General features: G+C 39.1%; 1 pseudogene; it reads right to left on the bottom strand.

Annotated features, from left to right (window-relative positions):
* Window positions 1-5332: 5332 nt before the first annotated feature.
* Window positions 5333-5845, bottom strand: LOC109385579 (sorting nexin-24 pseudogene; annotated as a pseudogene).
* Window positions 5846-6238: the final 393 nt, after the last annotated feature.

The following is a 6238-nucleotide window of genomic DNA, read 5'->3' as shown; positions in this document are numbered from 1 at the left end:
AGCACTGTCCAGGCTTTCTTCAACTGCTGCTGAGAGCGGCTGGAGCTGCTTCACAGATTCCTGCTGGTTCCACAGCCCATACTGAGATGTCTGCCTACTACCTGATGGACAGGTGTGTGACATAGTTCCCAGGTCCCTTGGCATATAGTGTTGGATCCCACCGGTATCAGAGGCTTTTTTCTCATATATGGTTGCTGAATTTTTGTTTTAATCAGGAGGGGGGCAAAAAGGAGGGATGTCTTATGATTACCTCTATTTTATTGATTTTTGTTCTGATCTTTATTATTGCCTTTCTTCTGCTAGCTTTCAGTTTATTTTGCTCTTTGTTTTCAATTTCCTTTAGGTAGAAACTTAAGTTACTCATTAAAGACTTTTTCTCTTTCGAATGTAAGGATTCTGTGTCATAAACTTCCCTCTCAGCACTGCTTTCGCTGCATGCCACAAATTTTGATATGTTGTAGTTTCATTTTCACTCAGTTCTAAGTTGTTGTTTTTTCTTAATATCATTTGAGAATTCCTGTTTGACCCACAGATTATTTAGAAGTGTATTAATTCCCAAGTGTTTGGTGATTTTCCTGTTGTCTTTCTGTTATGATTTCTAGTTTGATTATATTATGGTCAAAGAACTCTTTGTAGTTGTAATTCACATTTATCTCAAAATTAAGGCAGTTGAACAGTTTTTGTACCTTACTTGGTCACTGAGATACTCCATTATCTGAAGTTCCTTAAGCCTTTTGACCATTTTTCTACTGGGTTGTCAATCTTTTCCTTATTGATTTGTATGATATGTTTTTATATATTCTGAATATATCACTGTCAACTATATTTATTGTCAATATCCTCTCCCATTCTGTATCTTGTTTTTTCACCCCCTGTTGCTATCCTAATTACAATGTAGTCCAATTTATTAATTTTTATGTCTAGCACTTTTTATACCCTATAAAGAAATTGTGAAGATATTTTCCTATATTCTCTATAAAAGTTATTGTTGTACCTTTCATATTTAGATATATAATGCACCTACAATTGATTTTTATGAATGGTGCAGAATATGGTAAAACTTCCTTTTTTCTACATGCATGCCAATTGACTCAGCACCATTAATTGAAAAGTATTTTCCTACTGTTCTGTGATATTACCTTTGTCATAAATCAAGAGTCTGTATATATGTAGGCTTGTTTGTAGAATCATTATTCTGTTCCATTGGTCAATTAGCCTATCTCTATGCAAAACCCACACTGTCATGACTTCCTATTTTGAACAAGATGGAATACATCTTCTTGTCTCCATTTATTATATAATTTCAGCTTAAAATGTATGTATAACACAGATGGCTCTGAAAGATGGAGAAGAGAAAAAAACACAAGATAAGGACCTCAGGACTCTATGGCCAAGATGGTAGTGGGTACACTGGGTTTCCTTTTGCTCCATATATCCAGGACTGGGTGCTGGAGAAACTGGCGAATCAGAAATGTCACTGGGTGCAGATAAAAAAAAAAACTCCAAGAAAAGTCAGTTCCCTCTTTAGTCAAAGAACCATGAAATGAGTGCAGACACTCAAGACAGAAAACTTCTAGAAAACAGCTTCCTACTGCAGCCAAACAATATGGGAAAATGCATGGCCTTCACCACCCCTTTACCCCAAAAGGCTAAATGGAACAGTTAGACATCCACTCTAACCTAGCTTTAATGAGGTGCCTCTCCTCACGCCACAAGGGTGATGTCAGAGAATGCTGAATGGGAAGCTGTGTTTTTTATTCCCATCAGTTAGCAACTGTACCCACACATTGGTGTCAATGGAGACTACATGGGGAACCTGCACTTCCAGCCCCGTCTAGCAATAACAAGTTGCTCCTCTCATTCCCTACTGGAGTGGCACCTAGTGGAGGACCAAATATTTCACCATCCCCTAATGGTAACTTCCAACATTATTTAGTTGTAAAGAAGTGCCCCAATCCACCGGAATATCTGTGAAGGCCATCTGGGGGAGCACTTATGAGATACCGCTCCCCCTCTCAGTCAGAGTGATTTCACTGGAGGCTTACTGTTGAGTCTGAATTTCCATACCCATCAAGAAGTAACAAGGAGTTCCTACATAAAAAATCAGATATCAAAGGAGGCTGAGTGGGGATACTGGGATTCTATGCACACTTGGCAATAACAAGGGTCACCCATTTCTCCCACTGGAGTGGTGTCAAAGGAGGCTTGCTAAAACTTAGTTTTAAATAAGACCCACAGATTCATAACATAATGGGAAAAGTGACCAGGATACAATAGAAAAAAAAACTCATCATGCCAAGAACCAAGAACATCTCAACTTCGATGTGAAGACAATAGACACAACTATTATAAAAATGCTTCAATGAAAAAAAATCAAAAAAGAACGAACAAAAAAATAAATAAAATAACCAAAAAAAAAGAAAATAAAAAATGCTTCAATGAGTAACTGCAAACAAGCTTGAAATAAATTTTAAAAAGAACATCTCAGCAAAGACGTAGAAGGTATAAAGAGTAACCAAGAGAATTTTAGGATTGAAAAATAAAATAACAAGTAAAAAATTCATTGTATGGGCTTTATTGTTTTGTTTTTATTTAACTCAAAATAGTGAATAACAAGAAGCATTTATATTGCATTGCTTTGTACACCTGAAACTAATAATAAAAAATAAAATATAAATAAATTTGTAAATATATATATATATATATATATATATATATATATATATATATATATATGGTCACGGGATGTGGAGTATAGTGTGGGGAGTGGAGTCAATGGAATTGTAATAGATATGCATGATATCGGGGGGGGCAGTGGATTGGGGGAGTGGGGTTGTCACTTTGTGAGGGGTAAAAAGGATAACTATTGTATTGTTTTGTACACCTGAAACTAATATATAAAAAAGAAACATTTTAAAAATACCTCCAACACTTGACTATTCAGTTAATCTTCGTTGATGACACTTGATTTAGTTCTGGCTTGTTTCCAACATGTAGTAACATATCTATCATAAATATATCTCTAAAAGTTTGCAGCAGGCTTTAAACTTATACAAGTTTAAGTTAGACAATTCAGTTCACGAACTCATCCTAGAAAAAGTGCTACATACCTTATTGATGAATATCACTATGGTCACATTTGAAGTACTCCCCTTGGGAAGCTATGCAGTGACACCAGCACCTAGTGCAGCCTTCAAAGCAATTTTGGAACTCTTTTTCTGGAAAGGCCATTAAAGCCATCATTGTCTTATCCTTGATGTCCTGAATGTCATCAAAATGTCTTCCTTTCAATATTTCCTTTATTTTCAGGTAAAGAAAGAAGTCATTGGGGGCCAGATCAGGTGAGTAGGGAGGCTGTTACAATACAGTGATTTGTTTACTGGCTAAAAACTCCCTCACAGACAGTGCTGTGTGAGTTGGTGCACTGTCATGATGCAAGAGCCATGAATTGTTGGCAAAAAGTTCAGGTCATGTAACTTTTTCACGCAGCCTTTTCAGCATTTCCAAATAGTAGACTTGGTTCACTGTTTGTCCAGTTGGTACAAATTCATAATGAATAATCCCTCTGATATCAGCTGTTAGCAACATCGGTGCAACAAGTTCGCAAACTCAATTGTCAGACCTCATATGTCCTAATCAAATTACATGATTCAGTAATTAGTTTTGAATCTAAATGTTCTTCTCTCACACAGAAGCTTATTAGAACTTACAACCATAAATAGGCAAGCTATTAGTTAATTTTCAATGAAATACCTAAATAGAGCATATACATACAGGTTGCATATATGCTGGTATCCTTTACTACTCAAAATATGAATGCCTGTACAATGCACAGTGGAGTCATATCATAAACACATGTAACTTACATTAATTCAATATATGAGGTGAATTAAAAGGAAACAATAAGGAAAATAACAATAAATTCCATGGCAATACCACCTATTCAATGAATGGCTGCCCTTGAGTAAATCAAGCTGAGTGTTGTCACTGTGGTGTTCCCTCAGTCACTGTTAGTTTACATTTTGTCTTTTAGAGGGCAAGCGTCATGCAGGGGTAAATGTGATTCTAGTGTTTCAAGGTCTGTGATTTTTTTTATTTTGTTGTTTTTTGTTTGTTTGTTTTTTTAAAGATTTTTTTTAATTGGGGAATTGGGGGAGGGGAACAGACAAGTTGTTGTTCTTTTGTTCTTCAGTCTAGTTGTGGAGGACGTTGCCTCACTGGCCCATGTTGGCATTGTGATCATTGCACTCTTCCCGGCTGAGGCAGATCGGTCGCCGGCTTCTGGACGGCCACTCACGGTAGCTTATGGCAGCCCACTGCAGCAAGGGCTGCAGCCTACACTGTCGCCAGCGACTCATGGCAGCCCAGCTCCAGGTCGAGCTATTGTTCACCATCTTAGCTGTAGAGGGCGCAGCGTCACTGGCGTGTATGTGGGATCCGAACCCAGGCCCTGCTGCTCAGAGCTGGTGTCCCAAGCCAGCTCTTAACCAACGCGCCACTCGGCCGGCCCAAGGTCTGTGTTTTGTTATACAAAATAGCCCCTAAACAAAAACTAACAACTTCGATTGGTCTTCAACTGAAGAAACAGTCATTTCTTCCAAAAGTGGAGGCAAGACTGGCTGTGGTAAATGGACAGATTTCCAACATGGCATCTTTCTAAAGAGCTTTCAAGGATAATCCTAATACCCTGTTTTATCTTACGTACTGACATTAGAGGCTAACCCTGGGGTATGATGCAAATCCACTGTAATGTAAATTAAAATGCCATGATTTTAAAAGTGCCCAAATATTGTCAGCATAATTTAATTTCTAGTTAACTCCTTCCTCATATTTTGAAGGGTGTGAGTCTGTGACACTCTCCTGCTGCCAGCACTTCAGAATGGATCTATCACTGGCTGAGAAAATCTCCTAATGAAAAGATTAGTGTGTCACAAAACCTGAACAAAAAAGATACCAAAGTTGATCAGTCTCGGTATAATTCAGAACAGATTTTCAATTAGCAAATGGTGCGAGTGAAGCCGAGAGTCACTTTGTTTGGTCACACTCAGTGGTCCCGGGGATCTTCTATAGCCTGCTTTTCATGGGTTTGTAAATTGGCAGCTACATTCTTCTTACATACTTGGCCTTAACCTCAGCAGTGCCTTGGTTCAGTTTCTGTTTATAAAAGCCCCATTTTAATGGAAATGTCCCTGCCCTGAATTAACCTGTGACTGTGAATTTTGCCACTAGCTAGAGCTGTTATGTCATAGAGTTTAGGTTAATTTGGTAGTTATCAGTTTCCTTGACTGCAGCTTCAAAACTTGCTTTAGCTTCTTCTGGCCACGTAGGATTTCTACCTGAGCTGTAGACGAGGGTAAAATGACCCACGGGGAACTCCTTCAGTAACTACATTTGGAAAACCACTGGCTGAACGCAGGACATATGGATCCCTTAGGAACAGCAGCACCGGCTGGTTTGCTGGCATTTTGTTGACCAACTCTTCAGATTCTGTTTCATCAAAAGATCCACAACTCCACCTTTGGAAGAGATGGCAAGTGTTGCATGTTCAGGAAATCAAGAACCAGTTTGGGAGGTTCTTCATTTTCTAAAATGACAGCTTGTAAATGTGTTTCCAAACCTTGTCATCATTGTTCCAAGACTTTTGAGACCCAGTTGCTCACATGTTTATATGGAATTTCTGGAGTTTTAATACATGTTCCAGCTTTTTGTGCAAGGCATGAAATTAGCTGTACCTTTTCTCAACAAAATGTTTTCTTTCATTCATTAGTCCTTCTAGCTTAAACACCATGTACCCTCACTCCAGGTCACTCTTCTCACAGTGAAAGGATGGGATGTAGACCTCCATGGGATGCCAGCCAGCCTGTTGGAGGGCAAGGGTCAAGGGTGGGCTCACAGCTGAGATCATAGCTTTGCCTCCAGCTGGGCCACCCTGCCTCCTTTCCCTGTGCCTGTAGGACCGTATAGGCTTTAACGCTGAATGAAGAAGGCAGAGGAATCAGTGAATTTGAAGATAAAGCAATAGAAACCACCCAATTGGAACAGTAGAAAGATAATAGGCTGTAAAAAGCAAACAGAATTTAAGGGACTTGTGGAACTATTTTTTAAAATTGTGTCTTCTGGGGCCGGCCGAGTGGTGCGATGGTTAAGAACTGGCTTGGGACGCCGGAGGGCCCCGGTTCGGATCCCACATATGAGGGCCAGTGACACTGCCCTCCACAGCTAAGATGCTGAACAACAG

The sequence above is a fragment of the Hipposideros armiger genome, unplaced genomic scaffold, assembly GCF_001890085.2.
Source record: "Hipposideros armiger isolate ML-2016 unplaced genomic scaffold, ASM189008v1 scaffold_119, whole genome shotgun sequence".
NCBI classification, from domain to species: domain Eukaryota; kingdom Metazoa; phylum Chordata; class Mammalia; order Chiroptera; family Hipposideridae; genus Hipposideros; species Hipposideros armiger.
This window is presented reverse-complemented; position numbering and strand designations above follow the sequence as displayed.